This window comes from Sceloporus undulatus, chromosome 1, assembly GCF_019175285.1.
Source record: "Sceloporus undulatus isolate JIND9_A2432 ecotype Alabama chromosome 1, SceUnd_v1.1, whole genome shotgun sequence".
NCBI classification, from domain to species: Eukaryota; Metazoa; Chordata; class Lepidosauria; order Squamata; family Phrynosomatidae; genus Sceloporus; species Sceloporus undulatus.
The window spans coordinates 103885301-103911135 of NC_056522.1; positions in this window are offsets into that span (position 1 = coordinate 103885301).

Consider the following 25835-nt stretch of genomic DNA (forward strand, 5'->3'; position numbering starts at 1 on the left):
GGCTAACTTTGGGGAGGTATTGGCAGCCACGATTGCTGTGAGGGAGACAGGGAGAACAGCAGAATCACAGCCGCTCACACCACATGACTGTCTGAGGAACAAAACTGCAGTAGAAGGGACCTACCGCATCAAAGCAAAAATGGATCAACAGCAAGACTGAAAGTCTATTGATAGGATTTTTTTTTCCTGTCAATTAAAAGATGCACAACAGTAATGAACTGAATGCAAGGCAGCAGCAGGACAGACATAACATCGTGCAATAAGAACTGGCCCAAAGCACTTTTATTCTGCTAAAATTCCATTTTTTAACATAGTGTGATATGTACCTAGTAAAGTAAATAGCACATTTGATGGTGCTATATGATCAAATAACTGTAAAATTCACAATCAAAGTTCAGGATGGTCAGGTCTCTTGGAACACATCATAATCCAGCATTTTTCTGTAACGTTGGGACTCCACCTCTCCATCCAATCAATTTACCCTTAGAATAGGTGGAGGAACAAGCACCAGAAGGGATTCACTGGAAACAAGAGAGAGTTTGTGATACTCTCCTTGTCAATATTTATTTATTGAGCAGCATATTTTCCCTGCCTAGGTGCATTCATTAGATTTTCTATTACCTTTGTCACATTAAAAAATCAGAGCCCAAATTCAGAGGGGTTCAGGTTTGGCCCATAATAGAATATGGGCTCCAGGCTGCAAAAATTCACATTCTCAGCGCGCACACGCACACACTTATTAATTGCCTCAATTACTACTTTTAAGTCACACATATGTAGATAGGAATTTTAAGCACATATATTTAGTAATGGTCCCTGATATTATTGAAAATAGCAAGAGCTTAATTTTGGTCTCATCATTTCTCTAAATTATATTCCCACCTGAATCCCACTAGTATCTGTGCTCTGGCCCCACATTTCATGCCCTACACAGACACAAACACACACCTTCTTGGTTTTAAACATACTAAATGAGATCATATCCATAGAGAGTAATTGTTCATTTAGCTGAAGAGATTATTGGGGCCATAAGTATTAGCACTGCAGCAAGGCAAAGTTAAGGTGAAATATCATTCTTTGGTATTGTGAATATGTCTGACTGTATGTGCCTTCAAGATATCTGTCAGTTTATGGTGACCCTATAAATTTCATAGGATTTTCGCAAGCAAATCAGAGCTGATTTTTCCAGTTCCTTCCTCTGAAGTATGGTGAATACTACAGCTGAAAGCTCCTTTGGCTGTTTGGCTCAGTGCGGCAGTAAATAAGCCTAATTAAAGACAAGCTCTTGTTTAGATTATCCCAACCTTTTAGAAATGACAAGGCCTAAAGCTCACATGCTTAAGGAGGTTTTGTTACTGTTAATTTCAAAATTATGCATGCTGCTCTTGTCAAAATGTGTTCCTTTACAGCGTGAATTATTGGCTTGGGAAAGAACATGGTACTCAGCACACTGGAAAAAACACAGGAGAAAAGCAGACTTTTTTCTCACTGTAAATTACTTTCAAAAGAAGTGCAGTGTATATTTCAGGGACAGCTTATTTGCTAATTCCTGACAAGTAGACTTCAGTTAAACATCAAACTGGATTTGGCTATTGACTTTTCTCTGAACCAGATCAGACATTAGAAGAGACAGGTTGCTGCCACACTTCCATATTTCTTTTCTCACGCTCTCCTTCTTGCAGTGTCTAAAACAACCAATAAAGGATGCAGTTCTTTCATAACATTCATTAATTTGCCTCTGCTTTACTTCAGTTACTGGTGTGGGGAAAGAAATGTGCACCATGATGATATTTGTTAAATATTAGAAGGAAGAAAAACAGATCACTGGCATCCCTATCTCTCTTAAAATGTCTCTGCATTGCAACTCCAAGTTCAAATCCTAATTTGGTGTGCCATAGAAAATGTGAAGCATCATCAACTTCCAAAAGGTATTGTGCACAAAGGATTTCTCCCTCCAAAGCAACAATGAGATGAATGAGCCATGTGTTAGAGATGGCATCCTACTATCACAAAGAATGCTTTATTTTAGAGAAAGAAAATAGATGTCTTCAATTCAGTATTAAAGTATATTTTACAGTCTTTCATAATCTGTGTGTGCATGTGTTCAAAATATTTCAAATGTCTATTTCCTAGACTTCAAATAGTAGGTTTGTAAATCACATAATAATAATTTAACAATTGATAATTCAGTGAGGAACAGAATACTCAAGTAAAATTCAAGCACCTTCTATTTGCTCTAGTCACTGAGTTACAAGATAATTAATGCCAGCACACTACCTGTCATCATGTTTCAGATGGGGAGGGGGATTTTGAAGTTGTTATTAAATGAGAGTTTACTTTGTACATCAAAAGGACTTTTTGTTTTAAAAAAACTATAAAGCATTTGTGCACAGATACAACAAAAAATTACATGGTTAGATACTTTCAAGCATCATTGGGACACTGGCTTTTTTAAAAAAACAAAAGTTTTGAATTTGGTTGGGGGAGAAATTTCAAAGACAAAGGTGTGATACAAATGAAATCAAGCCATGTGGGTGCATGTTACCCTGTCCTTGGAATAGTGGAAATATTTCAAATCAACATTTAGTCAATACTTTCTTTCTACAGATAAACACAGCGCATGAGCTCACTTGCTGGCAGTAACAGCTGATGGCTCCTATTTGAATGGGCAATAAATCTACTCTAGATTTTTCTCCAAATTTTGAAAGAGCCAATTTGGGGGAAGGAGTCAGCAGCTTGGATAGTTCATTTAATGTCTGGATCAAACCCCAGAGCTTATTCACTCTTCTACTGACATTGGAACCACTAGTCCCACTGCTTGCAGGTACCATTGCTTCTTCTGGTTGAAGTATTTCTGTGAATACTATGTGCAGTTCATGAAGGATGTGGACAAGCTGGAGTGTGTCCAGAGGAGGATGACCAAAATGGTAAAAGGTCTGGGAACCCTGTGAGAAGTGGGTTGGGGAGCTGGGTATTTTTAGCCTGGAGAAGAGCAGGTTAAGGGGTGACATGATAGCCATGTTTAAATATCGAAAGATGTCATATAGAAGAAGGACCAAGCTTGTTTTCTGCTGCCCCTGAGGCTAGAATACACAAAGATGGATTCCAACTATAGGAAAAGAGATTCCACCTAAATATTAGGAAGAACTTCCTGATGGTAAAACCTATTTGACAGTGGAATATCCTGCCTCAGACTGTGGTGCTGTCTCCTTCTATGGAGGTTCTTAAACAGAGGCTTTGATTGCATATTCCTGCATGGCAGTGGGCTGGACTGGATGGCCCATGAAGTCTCTTCCAACTCAAGGATTCTATGAAACATTCAGTATTAGAAAACACAAATTAATGACTAAGGCGGTTTACAGACCGCCAAATAGTACGTCATCAATACGTACTAGGGTTAGGAAGGGGCGGTGCTTCCGCACCCCCCTAACCCTAGTACGTATTGAATACGTACAAGATGGCGGCGCCCTGTTCATACGGGCGCCGCCATCTTTACGTACTGGACGCACAGCGTCCAGACGTGTCGCGCCGCTTGTGACGTAGCGAGCGCGCCCCTGGCGCCTCGCTACGTCGCAAACGCGACGGTAAAAGAAGCTCCATTTTGGAGCTTCTTTTTTCGGTCCGCACGGGAGTCGGGCCGTCTGAAGGCTCCGGCTCCCCCGCGGACCTACTGGCGGCGGCGGCAGACCGCCGCAAAACGGCGGTTTGTACCCCGCCAAAGTTTTGAAGAATCTAACTTAACCTGGAATAAGGTAGAAATGGAAGACTATCTACAATCTGCAATCCCTCAGAGACAGAGCATCTCCTTACCTCTTCTCTGTTCTGGATGTTTTCTGCATATCATTATAGGCATCCTCCTTAAAAGTAATTTTCCAGGTTCTGTTTCTCAGTTTTGCTCTAAAACCTTTTTGGCTCTGGGCCAAAAGTATCTGCGCACCTTTAGTTGCCACTCAAATGTGGAGAGGAAAGGTTTACAAGGTAATTTGTAACTGCCAGATGAGAAACAGCGTCTCACTGAACAAACCAATGCCAGTATTGCTCTTGCAGTCATGAAGATCTTGGGACATTGATTGCATTGGTGACAATGATGGATTTTTTTTTTAGGACAGCTGTTTCAGAGCAGGAACTGCTGCCAGGCTTGTGACTGAGCAACATTTGTGCACAGGCCCCCATACTTCTGAAAAGCACCTCAATGTAATTCCTGTCTCAGTGGCCAACCATATTTTGGGTGATCACATCAGCCTTTAATAATTCTTTCAACAATCATGTAATCCAGCTCTTGAGGCTCTGTCTTCCCCCAGATATTGTTAAATTCCAATTACCATCAGCTCTGATGAAGCTGGCTTAAGAACAGGTATAAGGGGCGATGTTCATCAACCTCTGAGTAGCCACAGGTTCCCCCACTCCTGATTTACTCACCACTACCTATATGGTCCCTGGTGTAGAGCTGTTTTATACATCCCACTTTCCAAAGTGGTGAACAGGTCTTTGGGGTCTGGATTTCTATGGAAAGAGTTACATAGAGAGGGAGGTAATATTATACTGTTGCAACAAAAATGTGATATCTTAAAACATGGGTTGGCAATGGTGAAGGCTAGGTAGCTATATTAACCCTTAAGGAAAACTTGGAGGGCTGCATCCTTGCCACCCTCATCAGAAAAAAAATATATATCCCAGAACAATTTTTGCCTTTAAATGACCCCAAATGAGCACTTGGTGATATGGGGGGGGGGAGGAGAGGCAGCCTTTCCATGTTTTATGCTCCCCAATCCTGAGTCATTTTAGAACCAGAAGAGGAATTTTCATAACCAGAAATTAGCAGGAATCACTTCCTGATCATTTTCTGTTTCCAGAAACGTATCTTCTGAGCCAAAATTTGCCAGGAGGGGGGGACCACACCACTTAGTATGGACATTTTGGGGCAAAAATAACTTTTTGGAGAATTTTTTTTGTCATAGTCAAAACTGACCCCCTAGGGGCCATAAAAATCAGCCTGGGAACTGCATGCAGCCTATGAATGGTAGTTTGCCCACCCCTGCCTTGATGACTAGCAAGTTTCATTTGACATAAGCTTTTATGAACTGAAGTGCACTTTATCAAGTATTTGGGTTTTGCCTCTCTTGGCAGATTTTTGAAGTCCTTGTCCCATGGAAATACATCACCTGAATATCCTGGACTATTGCAGTATAGTTACCGTAACAAAATATAAGCCTAGTTATTATACAACTTGCAATTAAGGAAGTCTTTTGCCATAACTCTGGCTCCACTGACCTATCTAGCCCAGAATCCACATTTTACAGCATTCTGGGCAATGATAGCTGCTCAAAAATAGTCTTCACATAATCATGCTGTTATTTTTACCTAGATAATAGGAGAAGGATCAGTCTGTTAATTTAGCTTTCTCAATATTTAATTCTTTTTTAAAGGTTAAGTTTGGTTCATGCTGAAAGGAGCCATGATGTATCTCTAAGTGCACTAAACAAGGGAATACAGTATGAACCATACACTCCTCAGAAATAAAAAACCCAAAGTGCAATAAAGTTAAGTTAATACATTATCATATAATTGACACACAATAATCTCAGTAGACACTTGTAAGTGTCAAAAGGTATAAACTGTAACAATACTAAGCCACACTGTGCTCAGTTATATGCACCAAGATTATTGACCTTTACAAATCTCTTCTGAAACTGAGGCCTCATCCCCTGGATGGAACTGTGCAGATCCGGGTCCTCCATCTCGAATCTCCCTGGAAACAAGTGCTCACTACCCTTTACCGTGATCAGGGTAATTTACCCCTCTGAAGATCACATTTGCGGTACCGGTTTAAAAGGCTCCTTTGCTCTCAATCAAATTCACTTCCGCTTTCGTCAAAGGTGACATATCCTACAGCCATTGGCCAACGGAATGGGTGCTTCCTCCTTCCTTTAAAAAAAACTTGTGGCAATGTGTGCATATTCTGTCAAATTTAAAAACCTCCAGGTACGTGTGTGTGTGTGTGTGTGTGTGTCTGTGTGTGTGTTGTGTGTATTTGGGTCATTACAGATTATGGCAACCCTAAAATGACCCCATCCTGGGGTTTTCTTGATAATATTGGTTCTGAGGAGATTTGCCAATGCCTTTCCCCTGAGACTGAGAGAGTGTGACTCCCCCAAAGTCATGGGTTTCCACAGCTTTCCAGTCTCCTCTTCACTTCCAGCCCAATGCTACAGCCCTTGCCTTCCCCCCACATGCCATGCCATCCCGTTCCCGTCATAATAATAATAATAATAATAATAATAATAATAATAATAATAATAATAATAATTCTTCACCCCAGAATGCCATCCTCTTGCTTTGTTTTCCCTCCTTGCAACCCCAGAATGCACACATATACATATGTAGCAAAAGCATTCACAGATTGTATCAATTTGCCAAATTGAAAGGGAAACATTTATAACATTCACATCGTAGCATTAACATATTATATTAAAAAAAAATTTTAAATCCTCCTGCAAAGTGAGGTGCCATGCTGGCAGCAAACAAACGAAAGTGAAATGTAGCACAAGCAGACACATTCTATCTATATGTATCACCCTGTAGAAAAAGCATCCGCATAGTCTGTCAAAAGATAAAAATACCAAAAGAGAGAGAGAGAGAGAAAGCTGCCTCTGAGAGCCCCTAAGTTTGGTTCAGCCCAAATTTTGAGGCTTTTTCTAAGCTTTGTAAAAAAAAAATCATAAGCATTTTTTGTGCATTTCGCTTAATATGTGTATTTTTATGTGCCACGTTGTCTAATATACATCATTTTGCAACCAATATTTCTCATGTGAGGCAACTGTGATTTCAATTGCCATTATATATGTATTTTTGGTCAAACATTTCCTGAGGTAAATGCTACCAAAGGCCCCTTAATACTCCTGGGCCACTTGCATGGAGATGGTATTTATGTTGACCTATGATTTCCCTGAAATCACGGATTTAGCACATTAAAGGAGGACATTAGTTAGTAACAATGGTTATTCTTGCTATTAATTACCATCAAGTCAGCTTCCATTCATGGTGACCCTGTAAATAAGATACCTCCAGGTCATCCTGTTATTAGTAGCCCTGTTCAGGTCTTGCAGACTCTGGATCATGGCTTTTTTCAAATTGACATGAAGATGCTGATGGTTATTATATTAATTCATATTTTATATTATATGTGTGTTTGTTATTGTATTTATATTCATCTATATCCTGCTTTTCTCTCAAATATGAGACTCATGAGGTTAACTTCCTGTCAGTTTTCTTCACTGGTCAGACTTCACAACCATACACAGAAACAATGATACTGGACAAATATTTCAATAAGCAATTTATTATGCAGTTCTGTATGGCCAGAAGTAAGACCCCAAGTCAGTGACTACAGGACTAGAGCCATAAGTATATTCCCTCCAAATATGCACAGTTGCAATCCACAACAATTTCATGGATCTGTTGCATTATAAGGATGAATTTCAGTTTGCTTATTTGTAGTGCCTTGTTTTTCCTTCCTCATAAAACCAATGTGGTATGTTTTATTACTTGATTAGGATGTTCCTCCCCTGTGATCACAAGAATTGGTGGCTTGGAAGAAATTTGTGTCACTTTCATTCCTCTTTACAAATATGGATATTGGACCCAATAATGCTGTTGTTAATTCCCCCCTCCCTGCATGTTGTGTACCCAGCAGTATTCTTGTACTGAACCATGAAAGACAATAGTATTATTTCCCTTCAGCTGACTGAAGAATTGAATAATTTCTTTATTTCTGCACTCTGTGCATCAGTATTCTCTTCCTTTCAGATATCCTGCATTAACAAGTCCCACTGAGTTCATCAAACCTCTCCCAGGGAAGAGTATATGGCAGAAATGGGCAGCTCAGACCCATTTGCACTGCAGTTCATTTAAACCCTCAATATCAAGCTACCATAATAACTGGGGTTGGTGAGAATTGTGGGTCAGATCTGGGGGTTCACAGTAGCTCAAATTACAGTTTAAAAGGATTACAGTTTAAGAAAAGCTTGAATATTTACAATTCTGGTAAAGTATCTTGCAGGGCTTATGCACTAAAAGTAAGGCTGTTAAGTGGTAGTAAACAAAGACAAAAGTGCTAGCAGAGGAAAGCTCAGCTGAATAACAAGTTATGATTCTGTACTGAAAGTGAGTAAGGGACAGCATTACTTTTTTATGATACTTGGCAGTGGATGCTGCACTTCTGATTATAAGTACATTAGAAGGTACTTGTAAACCTAATCTATTGGTCAGGGATACACCAAGAAGACCTAAGGCTATGGACAGCCTACAGAGATATTCAGATGCTCAGACACATTTGTATAAACAGAAAAAAGCATTTTGACAGTGAATAATGACAATGCTAATGCTAATGGCATCACATGAAGAATCCTAATATACAATCAAGACCTACAACAAAGTATTACAGTGTAAAGTGCTGCTGTTCAGGTCTCCAGCCCTTCTGTTTCACTCCCCTTTCCCACATGCACACAATTATAATTAATTAATAATTAATAATAATAATTAATAATTTGTTTTATTTATATACTGCTATTCCAAAGATCATAGCGGTGAACAGCAAGTAAGCTAATTAGCAAGTAAGCTAATTTGCCCCCAACAGTCTGGGTACTCATTTTAGCGACCTCGGAAGGATGCACGCCTGAGTCGAGCTTGGGCCCTTTTGCTGGTCTTGAGCTCGCAACCTTGTGGTTTCAAGTGAATGGCTGCAGTACAGGCATTTAACCACTGCGCCACCAGGGCTCCTTTTCTTTGCCCCAATATAACTATTTCTTTGCCCAAGTACAACCAAGTGCACAGAACCCACAATTCCTACTGGGCTGATTGTCTTGTGGTGGGGAGATGATCTTCCAGGGTTATTTTCCTAGAGATTTTTCTTCTTTAAAATTTAGGTTCATTTCCCCTCCTCCCAACTTATATGTCGGTGGCACCATTTTGGCCACATAAGCAACAATACACTAAGACCAAAATCCTGTAAGAGGTATATTCAGGCATAACCCTCATTTAAACCAACAAAAATACTTATCAAGTTGTTATGCATTGTGTGTGTTTGTGTGTGTGTGTGTGTGTGTGTGTGTGTACAATACTAGTATTAGAATTTCACAGGGCAAAATATGGCACCTGGCTGAGGAAACTGGATGATGCAACATCTGGACAGGTTGCACCATGGTGACAGACACAGAGTGTCATCGTCACACCACTTGGAGGACACACCCAGGATAACTCAACAGGCATGATGCAGAAGGCTGATGCAAGGGACAATTGCACCTGTGTGAGGAGATCATCACATGGGCAATATGTATAACTATAGGTGTGATCTATAGACAGTGTGGGTTATCATTGGTAGGGGATGGTTGGTTATAGAGTCGTTGTCACTTATATAGTGCTGTATATATTTATTAGTAAAGTTCTATAAATAGAACTTGGAAACTCCAAGTATTTCTTTAGCACCTTGTGCAGTTGTGGGTGCTGGCAGCCCAGCAGACCTCAGCAGAGAAGGACCATGAGTAATGCTCAGCTCTGACAAATATCCAGTACCTCCTTGCTTTAGTGCCTTTGCCCTGAGTGCACAAAGGCAGCCAAAGGCTTAGTAGCACAGTTTTACCGTGCACACACACACACACACACACACACACAGACACACACACACACAGTCACCAACTGAGCATGACAGTGTAAACAAGGAAAGCATAAGCACTTTGTTTTTCTTATGGTCAGAATAGGTACTGTTAGGAACCCCACCATCAATCCAGAGGCATGTTCTTGGCATGAGAGGATATCAGTTCATCCTCTAGGACATTGGTTCCAAACTTTTTTTCATCCATTTGTTTTGGACTTCAGATCCCAGAAGCCCAGCCAACCTGGGCAACAGTCAGAAATTATAGGATCTGAAGTCCAAAACATATGGAGAACCACAGTTTGAGAACCACTGTTCTAAATAATGGGTTCCTTCCAAGGGTTCATTTATCTCTTTCTCTGAGTGAGAGATAATCATCATCCACGACTACAAGACCCCATGACAGCCAAGAAGCCATTTCACTGGAAGTAGGAAACTGCTATCGTGCTGCTAAGAACCTTGTCCAAATTCCAGCATAGGATTTGTTGTCTAGGAGTTAGCTTTTGGCACATAATACACTTGCTATGCACTTGTTATCAGCCTCAGCTGATGACTAATACAAGAATTAAACCAGTGAATTAGGGTGGGGTGTCCTATGGGAGAGGACAGAGCAGAGACCTAGTTTCAACTCACATGTAACTTCATCTGATGGCTATGGGTAATAAGTTCAGCTTCCTATCTACAGAATGGGAATACTAATAAACTGATTTCTAGTACTCCTCCAAGAATGAAATAATTAAGAAGCAGCTGTAAAAGAATTGTTCTTCCAAAAGATATGTTACATCAATAGTAATAATCAAATGTTCCCTTTCAATCTATTACCATTATGGAGCCTGAATTCCCCAAATGGTATAATCTACTGGTGCTAGTAGCCCATAAACCATTTGTTTCGCTCCATCTTAATCTGTTTTGTTAAGTTATCCCATTTTATGCAGAGTTTTCTTTCTTCTTTTTTTTACTTCAATATAACAATCAATACTTTCTCTAGTCACCCTTTTTATTTGCTGCTTCAGTTATTCTGGCTTATCATCTGTTTTAATAAAAACTTTGTTTCATTTCAGAGGCTCAGCTCTCAGCATTCACAAATTGTAAAGTTGATTTTCATCTCAGTTCTTTTTTAAATTAAGCACCAGGATGAACGAATATTGTGCTGAATCCTCAGGGTATTCCTAAGACTGCCATCTATTTCCAATGGAGTATTCATCCCTGTGAACACGCTGGGATTTAAATTTGAGCATTGAACTAGGACTCTGGAGAACACAGTTTAAATCTCTGTCCTGTAATGGAAACCCCCTGGGAGACCTTGGGCCAGTCAAGCTCTCTTGGCCTCAGAAGAAGGCAAAAGGGAACACCTTCTGAATAAATCTTGCTAGGAAATCTCATGGTATGTTCGTCTTAGGGTCACCCTAAGGCAGAAGTGACTTGAAGGCACACAACAAAAACAAGAATAAGAATGTGAAATCGAAGGCTTTCATGGCCAGCATCCATAGTTTTTTGTGGGTTTTTCGGGCTATGTGGCCATGTTAAAGCAGAGTTTCTTCCTGACGTTTCGCCAGCATCTGACAAAACGTCAGGATGAAACTCTGCTAGAACATGGCCACACAGCCCGAAAAACCCACAAAAAACTAAGAATATGCATAAAATCATACCACATAGTTTTTTAAATATGTATAAGGCTGCAATCCAGAGTTACAAAGGAGTAAGAACTGGTAAAAATTGTGGGCTTTATTTTTCTGGGTAAACATTCATACAATTATACCAGTAGTGAAGACTGTAGGTTTGTCTTCCATTTTCCATATCTAATGTCTGTAATGTGAACAGATTAGGTTACTAATAGAGATAGGCTGATAAGCTCAACAGCACTTTAGTCATGTATGTAATTCTACTAGTTTCAAGATTATTTGGACACAGTAAGTAGCCACCAAAAACTGATGGTTTTTGCCTTATTCATCTAATAGTAGTTCATGCAAATAGTCTACCCAGATGAGCAATATAATGAGGACGAAAGAACTCACCCAAAAGTATGACATCTTTTCGATCAACAAGAATATTGTATCAGGTAATTATATTAGTCATAGAAAATGGAGATACAAACTTGTAGACATTCACATGCAGGGGATTTCTGTGCCCCAGCAATGTTTACACCAGCTCTCAAAAACAAGGAAAAGTAACAACAACAACAACAACAACAACAACAAACTGTAAATAATCAAACACTCTGTTTCCAAGAAATTTATAGTAAACCCTTTCAGATACATACAGACTGGTTGATATTAAATAAATATGGAGAGAAATGCAAGCATCAGCCTGACCTGTGAGTATTCATCTCTACACTTAAGACCATCCAACAAAGATTGTAAGTTCTATATTAATATGTAGGCACTGGTGCATGTAGTTATGAACTCTGCAAAGGCATGTATATAAATTGCAGCATAGTTTCATTTCAGATGTAGAAGGAAATCTGCGTTGGTCAGGGTCAGAGCTACTTCAATGCCTCACATTTGCTTCTCTGCATATGCACTTTTTAGAGTATTGCACAAGGAAGTGATCAGCACCTCCTCCTGCAACAGTCCCCCAGCACAACAAATATTTCCCACCCTAGAGTGTGGCCCCAAACCTAGCCAATGTTTGGGAAAAGACACAGTCACCCTTGGTTCTCCAATAAGTATATATGAGTATGTTAAAAATCCAGGAGAAAGACATCTTCTCTTCTGGCTCTGGAAACAAAACCTGATGCTACCTAGACACTCATTTTCCTGATTATGAACATGCAGCACTGGAAAGTTCAGTTGCATTGGGACAGAAAAGAAAGGGTGCAAAAAGTGCTCTGGCAAAACTTGGTATATCTGCTGATATAGATTCTCAGGCATTCTCTTCATAGGACTTATATGAAAGGAGCTGCTACGTTTTCCTTGATGCTGGTGTCTTCATCTATGAACCCATATGAAGAAAGGACAAGAGGGAAATCAACAACTAATTAAAGGACAAAGCAATATTTCTTCCATCTTAGGTCTTGAATGTAATGAGCAACAGAGACAGTAAGGGTAGCAGCCAAAGTTTCTTCTTCTTACAAATGGGGGGGGGGGGATAATACAGACAAACAATTACCCCATTAGCTTTAAAAGTAGAAACAGATAATGAAGACAGATGTACAGGAAACAAAGTGCAATTTACCTGCTGTGAATTCTTTTTTGAAACAAAAAACAGCTCAAAATAAGCAAAAGAGTATTTTGTTTGGAGGGCACTCATTAATCAAAGATCAGGCAAATTTTTAAGTCAGAGGAAATTGTCCTCATATTAATTAGTAACCCTGATAAAAACAACAAAGCAACAACAATTTACCCAAATGAATAACATTCATAAGAACAACATTACAATCCTGCTGGATAATTTTAAAATCCCTCTGTAATGATTACACATTCTATTCAGGGCTCACTGTGCTCACTGGAGCTCAGTAATATTTCAAGTTGAAGGGTGAAGTGTAAAGAATGCATAACATTATCTTATCAGTTTGATGGTACTTTTGAGTCTTTAACTAGAATGAATAAATTAAGAACAAATGTTTGGTGCATAAATTATATTCTTCAAGGGGGCTAAAGGAAAAGTCATCAGTTTTCACACAAAAAATCATAGAGAGAGAAACAGGAAGTTAATAAAAATTCAGTGGCTTTCTAATATTTACTAATTTGTGGAAGGATTCAAAATGATAATTGATGCATAGCCTTGTAAGAGACATAGCTCATATTCCTGTTGGTGCTATATGCATGTGTTAGTTCCCTTACACATGCAGTTGTATTTTTGATGCATTGTGCAACAGATGTAGTTAGATCAAGACTGTGCAACCAGAGTTCTACAAACCTGACAATGTCAAGTCCTGTTATTAGTCTTGATGAGAGTAGAGTGATTAAATCAATTAGATATCAGTTAGGTTATCTATCTTTTGACTCACCATTCAACAATGGACACAATGAGCCTACTGTAGTGGAGAGTAATCCACTAGGATTCCAGCCACACACCTGTTCATTCTCATTCTTTGATGATGTGTAACTATCTGTCAGTGCCTTTATTATACCACTTTATTCACAGGGATGCAGAAAGAGCCACTGTGCATCCCACAATGCACAACAGGACAATAAACAATTGTGTTGGAAAATACATAATGGTTACACACTGTTGGTATTCAGCAGAGGGATGGTATGGTATTAATATCATGTATGCATAAGTATAGATTTAAACCTTGCAAGCATGATGCATAGTTTCAGCCATCATGTTGTTTCAAGACTTAATATTAAACTAATTTAAGTCCTGTTGATATCAACAGGTCTACTCTAGGAGTAATTAAATCTGGATCCATCTCATAATTTCATGTGCCACCAACACACATAAACACACACACTACTTGAGACAATGATTGGAGATACTCAAGATAATTGCAGAAGTCAATGTAATCTAGCAGAAATCAGAATATTTAAATCTATCTTGACAGGCTAGCAGATCAGTGGCATCATTGAACCAGTCCTTTTAGGAAGAGATGCTTATTATACAATATTTGCATAATATATTCAAGCAAAACTTAGGAGCATAAGAGAATGTACCATTTGGCTATGGTGGAATAGAGAGAGAGAGAGAGAGAGACTGACTGTTTCTGCAAACCACGGAAGAAACTGAGCTCCAAATCTGCAAGCTCTCTGTGGCCCCAATTAATTAGCTAGCTAAAATGGAGAAGGGATGGGGTAGCTGCCCAAGTTCTTTCTGTAATTATGAAAGCCCTTACTGTCAAGTTTTCCCAGTTCGTTACACCACATGCTTCATTAGTGCCCAAATTCTTCCATAAACATCTTTGCCCATCTGCACCTAGTAATCAGGTGCTCTTGCATTCAGTAATTGTTATGTGCTAGCATTTATACTTTTAAATGAATGACAGCCGATACACATTGCCTGAGGAGAAGTAGCTAGGTCTGTCAGTCGCTATGGTATTGATTATATTAAAAAGGTTTTCTGGGTAAACACCTAAAGAAGGAACAACCTAGATGTTTTGAGAAATAGGACCACTGACAGATCCAACAGGCAGATGGTTCCACAAGGACCAGTAATCTGCTTCTACTTTCAGTGAAGCTTTGTTAGAACACAGAGGTTGGGGGTTACAGATCCTTTTGGAGAAATTTCACTCCACACCCTTAAGGAAGTAATAACATTAATCAGGCTGCATTTCCCTACAAATGGCACTCTTGGAGTTTAGGTAAGTATTTTTAGGCAAGGCGACAAAAGATGAATCCATCATATCCATATATCTCAATTCTACTAGCTTCCTCGGGCTATTTTCCTCAGGCAAGAAGAAACAAGCAATTTTTTGTATTTTGCAGTGTTGCTAGATTATGAACGTGAAATCTGTGCTTTGCCTAACAGTTTCATTTACAGCTCCTGTGATGGCAGAGCTAGCAGGGGAAAGAAATGCTAAGATTATCCTCCCCTGACAACTTCCCTGGAGCTGCTTTGACGGCATCTTCCGCAGATGCCATTAAACAAATAGGTCGATGAAAGTTTTCTGCATACCGTAGATAGGTTAGACTGTTTCATTAATTGATGTTTCCTTGTTTTTCAGATCCCTGCCATGTGCCATCAAGAGTTCAAGTACTGCTATGTGGCCACAGCATCATCTACTGGGCTGCCCAGCAAGCAAGAACAAGCCACTTTGGTACTCACTTGGGTCTTGGCGATGCTTCCTGTTTTCATTGGTTGGGCAAGAGGGGTCTCCATTGGCTTGTTGCCTTTATTCCTCAAGGAATACCGAGGGCCTTCTCCCCATGTGTTGGTTGTTCACCTTGGTGGAAACGACCTTGGTTTGTTGAAGGGTAAGGCACTTATTCTGCAGGTGCTGCATGATTTTTGCCTTATCAAACAGTTTTGGCCATTTGTTCATATTGTTTGGTTGGCCATTCTTCCATGGCGTGTGTGGAAGTGCGATGGTGACCCTATAGCCATTGATACTGCCCAAAGGCAAGCTAACAGAGAGATTCGAAAGGCTCGCAAGGCAGGGCTAGGCCATTACCTACCACATCCACAAATTATATTTCAGAGGCCAGAGCTCTACTGGGCTGACAGTGTTCACCTTTCTGAAACTGGTAATGCTATTTTCTTAGCGGATTTGGAACAAGGTATTAAAGAGGTGCTCAATACCGAGGTGGGAGATAGGGTCTGAGCAGATGCTTGCCCCATATCTATGGCATAAATAATTGAATTATATTTCAGCAAGCATCTTGGACACCATTTCTGAAAGCACCTCTTTAGGCCCTGTAACCTAGCAGGTGGCACAAAGAAATTGCCCTTAGGTATAGCTCAAAAGATAAGACCACTCTTTAATCTTTGCAGATTGGGAGAGGGACTTTCAGGTTAGACTTCCTGATGTGGCCAGTCAACGAATAACCCAGCTTTTGGGTTATCATTGAGGGCTCATGTGTTATTGTCCAAATAAGTTACAGAGGTGGTCTGGAGAAAGACACCGGCTGCAGCTTCTCCCACACTTGGTTATTCTTTGAATTAGTTGCAATTCCATTTAGAAATTAATAAATAGCTTAATTAATAAATGAATGACTCTGTTTTCATCCCAATATGTTGTTGTGTCTCATTATTTCTGTGATTGGGTAGCAATGGCTGCAGTTTCTGGGAGTTGAAGTCCTAAACATTTTGAAGATTATACACCAAGAAGTGTTGCTTTAGGGGAGCGTGCCTGACATATGTGGTGCAGTGTTGAACTTAAGAGACATGACTCACTCAGTTACAGACTGACCTATTGGCCAGGGTTCTTCTGAAGATAAAATGGAAAGAGTAGCAGGACAAATCATGTTTTAACCTTTGGAGATTTAACTCCAAAAGTGTATGGAGAAGTAAAGAGGACCCTCCACTCTCCAAGTAATGGAGAGTGAGATGTAAATATAGGCCAAGATCCTGCCTCAATATCCACTTAATAACAATGGCAGGCATTGCCATCATAAATATAATAATAATAAATAATAATAATATCTTTATTTATAGTTCCCACCTCTCCCCATGGATCGAGGCGGGAGTACAACACATAAAATCAGCATTACAACAAGCACAAATTATCTAAAAGGGATTCCACCTCAACATTAGGAGGAATTTCCTGACAGTAAGGGCTGTTCGACAATGGAACACACTTCCTTGGAGTGTGGTGGAGTCTCCCTCCTTGGAGGTCTTCAGACAGAGGCTGGATGGCCATCTGTCGGGGATGCTTTGATTTGGATTTCCTGCATGGCAGGGGGTTGGACTGGATGGCCCTTGCGGTCTCTTCCAACTCTATGATTCTATGAAAATTACATCAATTAATGAACAAGACAAATTCATAAAATTAATACAGTCATTAATATGACTGATGATGGCCATCCAAACCTAACTTCATAGCCAGACAGAACCCCAACCAAAGAGTTTCTGAGACACTGGAGATTGGAGTGCTGGGAAATTACATCTACCACAAGGCACTCCATCATGACCAGGAACACACTGCAAATGTCATTTACCAGCGCTGTGATCTCCAGTGCCTCAGAAATGCTTTGGCTGGAACACTGCAGTGCTGTGAAGGTACATTTTTGAGGTCCATTCCAGTCATCCATGATCATAAACATGAATCCCCAACAATTGAAATTCCATAAATCCAGCCTATAATATCATAAGTTCTGAACAGGATGCCAGCCATGATAAATGAATAGATCCTATGTGAATTCTGATTTTTATTTCAGGTACACCATCTTCACCTCACAACTAAATAAGTGTAGTTTGTGGGTTTTCTGGACTATGAGGCAGTGTTCTAGAGGAGTTTTTTCCTGATGTTTCAGCAGCAGCTGTGGCTGGCATCCTCAGAGAATGCTGGCATAGAACACAGTGAGATATATATACAGTCATCCATCCGAATTCACTGACTTTTTCTTTGCAGTTTTGAAATTCCGTGGACAGGAAGCCAGGAGGGACAAAATGGTGCTTATGTGTGCCCGCAGGAGTGCACCACCATTATTTTCAATGGGGGCTTGAATATTTGTGGTTTTCCCATTCACAGGGGGTCTGGAACTGATCCCCACAAATTGGAAGGGACAACTGTACTGTTGGGTGAGGGAAAGTGATTTGCGTGTTAATCTGTCTATTGTTCTGTTGTTGAATGGCAAGGCCTCAGGGTGTCTATTTAGTTAATGATCCATAATCATCATTAGTTAAATATACACCCTGAGGCCTTGCCATTCAGCAACAGAACAACACACAGATTAACACGCAAACCGCTTCCCCTCAACCAACACTATATATACCCCACTCTCTTCCATGCCAGTATTCTCTGAGGATGCTAGCCACAGCTGCTGGCAAAATGTCAAGAAAAAACTCTTTTAGAACATGGCCTCATAGCCCAAAAGCCCCACAAAACTATGGATGCCAGACATGAAAGCTTTTGACTTCACAAATAAGTGTAGGATTTCTATCACTCCCCTACCCCATACAGTTGGGTCTGGGTAAAGAGTTACAGTCCTCTAATCCCAACAATAGAGACTTAGATTTGACCCCTACATTTGCTTTCATGAGTAGGGGTGGAAGGAAGAGGTAGCTGCTAGCTATATCTTTAAAGTAATGTGTAGTCTGAATGAAGGCAAAAACTTCAGTATTTTCTGGGACTATATACATGTGGTTATTTCTGGATAAGCATGGGACAGTTCTTCAGAGAGTTTGGCTTTTGCATTTTAAAATGATTAGGAAGTAATAATTCCTCAAGTTGTGGCAGTGAATGTTTAGATGATATTAACTGCAGATAGAAGGAGGAAAGACTTCAGACACACATTAGAAGCTGTGGCACATTTTTCTAGTGTTGGCTGTTTCTATCTACAACTATAGCCTGTGCACCTATAGCAAAAGTTCAGCTCAGAGTGTAAACAAGACCTACTATCAGATAAAAGCAGAAAGCCCTGCTGGTGGTGAGATAACTGACAGCACTGCTTGTTTGAGGGGGAAATTGCATAGGAGTGAAGTCTGAATAAACGTCTGCCTGAAAGTGGAGATGGAAATACATGGTTCTTCAGAAATCATTAGACTACAGCTTAACAGCCCTGACAAGGATAACCAATAGTGAAGAATAATAGGTGCTGGGGTCAAACAGCATCTGGAAGACCATTTATTCCCCATCCCTGAACTAGATCATCTGTAGGTCAGCTAGTTGTTTTTTTGTTGTTGCTGGAGAAGGAGAGCTAACATTGTCCCCATCTTTAAAAAAGTGGGGAGAGAGGATCTCCAAAATTATCACTCAATTTATCTGACATCAATACCAGGAAAGATTCTAGAGCAGATCATTAAACAGAAAATCTGTGAACATTTAGAAAGGAATGCCATAAACATAAAAAGCCAACATGGATTTCATGCCAGACTAATCTGATCACACACACACTTGATAGATGAAGGGAATGCTGTGGCTATAGCATATCTTGATTTCAAGATATGCTAAGGCCTTTGACAAGTCCCCTTATGAGATTCTAGCAAACAGCTAGTAATATGTGTGCTAGACAAAGCAATTGTTAGGTGGATTAGTAATTAGTGGACCCAAAGGGTGCTCAGCAATGGCTCCTCTTCAACTTGGAGAGAAGTGACCAGTGGGGTGCCACAGGGTTCTGTCCTGGGTCCAGTGCTATTCAACATCATTATCAACAATTTGGCCAAAAGAATAGAGGACATGCTTATCAAATTTGCAGATGATACCAAATTAGGAGGAGTAGCTAATACCCCAGAGGATAGGATCAAAATTCAAAATGACCTTAATAGATTAGAAAGCTGGACCAAAACTAACAAAATGAATTTCAACAGGGAGAAATGTAAGGTACTGAGCTCAAGCAAATTTTTTTTTAAAGAAGCATAGATGGGATGGGGCACACCTGGTTTAGTAAAGGCATAGCTAAAAATGCCAATGCAATTCTAGGCTGCATCAATACAAGATCAAGGAGAGTTATAGTTCCTCTCTATTCTGCTTTGGTCAGGCCTCACCTGGAATACTGTGTCTACAATTCAAAAAGGATGTGGGCAAGCTGGAGGGTTTCAAAAAGAGGGTGACCAAAATGGTGAATGGTCTGGAAACCATGCCCTATGTGGAGACACTTAGGGAAGTGGGTATGTTTAGCCTTTAGAAGAGATGGTTAAAAGGTGGTATGATAGCCCTATTTAAGTGTTTGAAGGGGTATCATACTGAGGATGGAGCAAGCTTGTTTTCAGCTTCTCCAGAGAATAGAACCAGGATCAATGGATACAAGCTACAGGAAAAGAGATTCCACCTAAACATTAGGAGGGTCTTCCTGACAGTAAGAGCAACAGTGGAACTCACTCCCTTAGAGTGTGGTGGAATCTCCTTCTTTGAAGGTCTTTAAACAGAGGCTGGATGGCCATCTGTTGGGGGTGCTTTGATTGTGAGTCCCTGCAAGTCAGGGGGTTGGACTGGATGGCCCTATGATTCTTTGAGTCTATGTTGTTGTGGTGTTTCTTCAAGTCATTTCCGATTTATGACAACCCTAAGCCAAAGCTATCACAGGATTTTCTTGGCAAGATTTGCTCAGAGAGGGTTTGCTTTTTACTTCCTCTCAGGCTGAGAGAGTGTGACTACCCACTGTCACCCACTTGGTTTCCATAGCTGAGCAGGGATTTGAACCCTGGTCTCCAGAGTCATAGTCCAACACTCAAAACGCTACACCACATTGGCTCTTCAACTAGTAATATGCATGTTTCAAAGGGCAAAAGTTCAAATCCTCCTGGTTAATCCCAGATGGAGGAGACCTTATTGATTCAATAATTGAATGGTGAGTCAACACAAAATAAACCATTTATTTATTATTTATTATTTGTGCCATTTTCTTTGGATAACATCATTGGGCTCAGGAATCACAGTCTTTGACACCAAGACAAAAATAAAATGGAAAATTACATTAGGTAAATCCATTCTCACTTCACAATTAACCCTTCCCCTCTTGTTTGCTTGCTTTCTTATCTTCTTTCTCCTAGGTATGGAGCCAAAGACTCAATTTTAATTTGACTTGCCATCTAATTTATTTCACAACATCACTGTCTGGAATCTCTGACCACGTTCATCTGGATGTGTCCTTTCTTGTTTATTGTGCAACATACTGAAGGCTAGTAACTATCTAAGATGCAGGCTACCTCTTGAATTGCTTTTCATATCTTTGCCATTTTCAATTGATTGAATAAAAGCATGAGATTCCATTTTAGATCTCTCACACACAGGCCGTTTAAATATTTTTCCCCCTTGACTGAATGTAGAAGTATTGGAGAAGGTATTAAGGATAACTAGGCATTGATTTACACTAATGTAGTGTAATGCTAGCTAAGTGACTTAACGTGCATATTCTTGCCACTGTAGGTTAAAGACATAACACTTTCTGAAATAATGATGGTGGTGTTTTGCATTTCCATTGACAATGACAAATTCACAAGTGTATTTATGTTGACAAATAGTTTGAATAACCTGCAGTTCCTCCTACCTTCTGAATACTGCAGCTGAAAGTTTTAGCCCAATCCTAGAAACAAAATAAGGTTTACAGGCAAGAAAAGGCTCCACTTAAAAGGAGAAAATAAAGGTTCTCCTGCCCTGTATTCTGCTTTTATTACAAATATTGTCCACCAGATTTTATAAGGTTGCTTTAACATTACACAGTTAGAGTTTTGTCATTTGGTAAGGCCCTACAGCTCTCAGCCAAAGAATTCTAAGTACTACGCCAAATTATAAATGCCAGGATTCCATAGGATGGAGCCATAGCAGTTAAGTGGTATCAAAAATCTATAACTGTTATCATATGAAAGAGAAGAAAGTATAGACAGTGTAACACATAACCCTGTTCAGCACATCCCACCTGGTGGGGAAACTGGGAAGTGAGGAGGGGGTGCCCATAGAAACCGTACTGTCCCAATATCTCCATGCAACAAGCAGAGTTACAGACCTTTGCACACTGACTGTAAAAGCCTGAGAGGCTTGATAGCCATGTTTAATTATTTGTTTCTATTTATTAACATACTTCCATCCTGCCCTTTTTTCAAACAATATAAACAATTTAAAACAATTTCTGATTACAAGTATGGTTACCATATGTTCTCCTTTTCTGGATCATACCCTCTTTTTCAGAGCTAAAATATCTGATGAGGTGGTTTTGTTTTTAAATGTCTAGATTTTCTTACAGACTGGAGGAAGCTGGCAGTAAAGTGGTAGATTTTTGTGAGGCAGAAGAGAGACATGCCAGGTTGAAATAGGATAAGGTTTACCCCCAATGCAACCAGCGTCAGCCCTACTTTATGAGTAAGGTTCCCTTAGCAATATATATGCATCTGGATTATAAAACAGCTCTTTAAAAAGACTTCAAAAAGTCATTGAGGGAACACTGAAAGGCTTACAGTATGTCTTCTTTAATTCAGCTTGCTTATGGGATATTTCATTTATTTATTAAATCTGTAACCCGCTTGTCCTCCAAGGAAGTCAAGGTGATATATATGGAATCATCTTACTCGGGGGATGTTCTTTGGCCATAATAAATTTTTACTTACTCACTTGTGGTGGAGGTGGGGGGGCCATATGAGCAGAAATACAGGGAAAATTCAAAGAAGGTGGATTCATACGTTTCATGGCCAGGGACCTAAATCTTTCCTTGTCCCATTCTCATATATATAAATGAAAAAATTCAAAATTTTTCTCCCTGCTGGATAAGATAATAGGAGTCATTAAACATTTTAATGATTTTTCACATTTTGAGACTTTGATTTTTAAAATTTTAAGAAAAAATGTGTTTTGTGCAGAAAACATTGTTCCCCGCCCCCCCAAAATAATAATAATAATAATAATAATAATAATAATATAATCACGTTCTTACGGCCATTTGGCCAGCACAACCCCCCCAAAATGAAATGTGTTCACTCAGAAAAACAAAGGTTTTCACCAAAAAGAAATGCTCCTCACTTCTCACACGCCCTCAAACAATTTTTTTAAAAGAAAAATGGGGGAGGGATGTGCTGTATTTGCATTCACTGAGATGTGCAAAATCGCACAATGGTTGACAATTTTTTCATGGGGTGTCTTGACACCCTTCTCATCAAGGATAAGAACATCTGATTAATAGTTTTTTCATCCCTAGTCATCGTTCAGGCTACTGACTCAGATGTTTTGATGCAGAAAAGAAGACAAGGAAGATCATAAGAAAATATATATTTTCTTGGATAAGATTAGGATGAAAGCACCTTCAAAACATGAGATTTCCATAGAAAAAGAAGAAAAATGCCCCATCTTTTGGACCACACTTCCTCTATCTTCTGATCTTATCCTTTTTTCCTTATCAGCATCTTTAAAGGGACAGTGACCCCCCCCTCCTGTGTAGCCCGTTTCTCAGCTGCAGAGACCCCTTTTTTCTCATGATGCCAGTTCTAGACATAGCAGCAGCACCACCACACCTCACAGTTCACTTCTCAGAACAGAGTGTTAAGAGTAATGGGATCCTGCTGTTGTGTTCATGTCCTACTTCTAGGCTTCCCATGACCAACTAATTGGTGGCTATGTGAACAGAATACTAGACTAGGTAGAGCCAGCATGACTTTTATGTTCTTATGTAGTGTTGCTCTTTTAAGAGAATGCTGATCTTTTCTGAGTCGGAAAACACAGTCTCTCTCCGTGAATTTTTCAGCCCTCATGGCCTTGTACCCATGTAAAGAGTAAGTGGCATCCCAAATTATCTGTGCTCAGAATTAAACTCAATCTTGCCTTCACCTTACACGGGAGGTTTATGAGTTTGGACTCTGGACTAACACTGCATTCCCCCATTGCTTGCCTGCTTGTTTCCCAAGCTCTGAAACTCACCTATTGTTTGGACTGTAGTGGCTACTGTGAAGATTTCAGGAGAATACTTGAGGAGGCATTTCTACAAAAAGGAGGAATATCTGTATGATTGGGATAATGGCAATAATCATTCAACTGTGATATGCAACAACTGCGTTGTTGTTGTTGTTGTGTGCCTTCAAATGATTTCTGACTTATGACAACCCTAAGGTTAACCCACCACAGAGTTTTCATGGCAAGATTTGTTCAGAAGGGGATTTCCTTTGCTCTCCTCTGAGGCTGAGAGAGTGTAACTTGCCCAGGGTCACCTAGTGGATTTCATTGGATTCATACCCTGGTCTCCAGATTCATAGTCCAACGCTCAAACTGCTACACCACACTGGGTCTCCATGATGTATGGTCTCTCTAGACATGATTTATATCAGAATACAAATGATTTCTCAAAGAATGAAGATTGACACAGCCCTCTAAGAAAACAGTGTCCAATGACATAAACAGATATCTAAGATTCATTTTGATGCACTCTGTGGGTGTCTCTCTCTGTTTGAACAATGCTGCCTGGTGTGTTATTTCATACAGTTATTACTCCCAGCATGAATAATTGCTTCCTAAATTCTTTTTCTGTATCTGTTACTGCATAATATGCATCCACTGTGCTGCTCAAATGGTTATTTGTGCCAATTAAATTTTTATTGTTTTTCATTAAATAGTTTGAATGACAATTTGTAACTCTATAAATGTTGGATTTTAGGACCTTTCAATGAAGAAGTTCTTTATTTGCTCTTCACTAAATGTAAAAAATACCTCAGTAAAAGAAAACAACAATTGGATTGTTAGTACACAGACAGTTATCTAGCACACTTTATGATCTTATTCTATATATGATAGTATCAATTTCTTTTGGCTGGTACAACAGAAAGACTTTCTAAGGAGTAACTTTGTAAATCAATAATATCTTGATCTTGATCTGTATTTCAGGTTCAGCCAGAAAATAGTTGAATATTACTTTCTAGGAGATGGAAGAGCAATAACCAAAAAGAAAAAAAAAGGGGGGGGGGAAGGAAAGCAGATGTACTATCAGCTGTGATGATATGGCTAAATAATGTTTAAAAATGAATTAATTTGAATAGAATAATGTTATGTGTAAAATGAATAAATAATTGAAAACACTAATGCTCTAAAAGTGAAAGACTCTAAAGTATAAGCGAGGTGAATCAAACACACACACTGCAATCATAATCCCTGTTGGAGGTTCAAACGATGTACAAAAAATGTGTACATTGCAGAACAGGGTCAGATCCAGTTCTGGCACTTGACCTGACTGTGTGCATATTTTAACATGTTTATAGTATGAATGTGCCATCTATAGAACACACCTCTAGACTGTACTAGTGCAGTGGTTAAATACCTGTATTGTAGCCACTCACTCAAAAACCATAAGGTTGCAAGTTCAGTACCAGCCAGGGGCTCAGGCTCAACTCAGGCTTGCATCCTTCCAAGGTCATTAAAATGAGTACCCAGCTTGTTGGCGGCAATCAGCTTACAGTTGTAAACCGCTTAGAGACTGCTTAGGCAGTATGAAGTGGTATATAAATGAAGCTGCTATTGCTAACACTGCTATGTAGCCCCTAGCCCCATCAGTTGATGAGGATCTACTCCCTTATTAATCAGAAAGTAACTGGTTACTGGTCCGACACACTGCTTCACATGTGGCAGAATTGAACCAAGGACACAATGAGGCAGGGGTGGAGGTGGCAACCAGCTGCTTTCTGAGTAATAATGGCTTGGGCCCGAGTTACTTGAGGGAACGCCTCTCCCCATATAGTCCACCCCACACTCTCAGAACATCTGGGAAAAATTTACTAGTACATCCTAAGGTGAGATTGGCAGCAACTCACCAGAGAGCATTTACATCGGACGCACCAATGTACTGGAATAAACTTCCAGAAGAGCTTTGGATGAATTCTACATTGGATGCCTTCAAAAAGGCTTTAAAGACCTACCTCTTCCAGTTAGCATATCCTCCGGACTCTTTATAGAGAATGATTCCTCTGATAGAAATGGCTAACTACGATCGATAGATTCCATGTATGTGTTTGTTTTATGTGCTGCTTTTTTATTGGTATTTAAATGTATAGATACATTATGATGCACGTTTTTATGATGAGTGTTTTTAAAGACTCTGTGAGCCGCTTTGATCGTTCCAGAAGAGCAGTATACAAATAAAGTATATTATTATTATTATTATTATTATTATTATTATTATTATTATTATTATTAATAAGGGAACAGATCCTGTTGATCTCAGTGGCTACTTTTATATAAGCC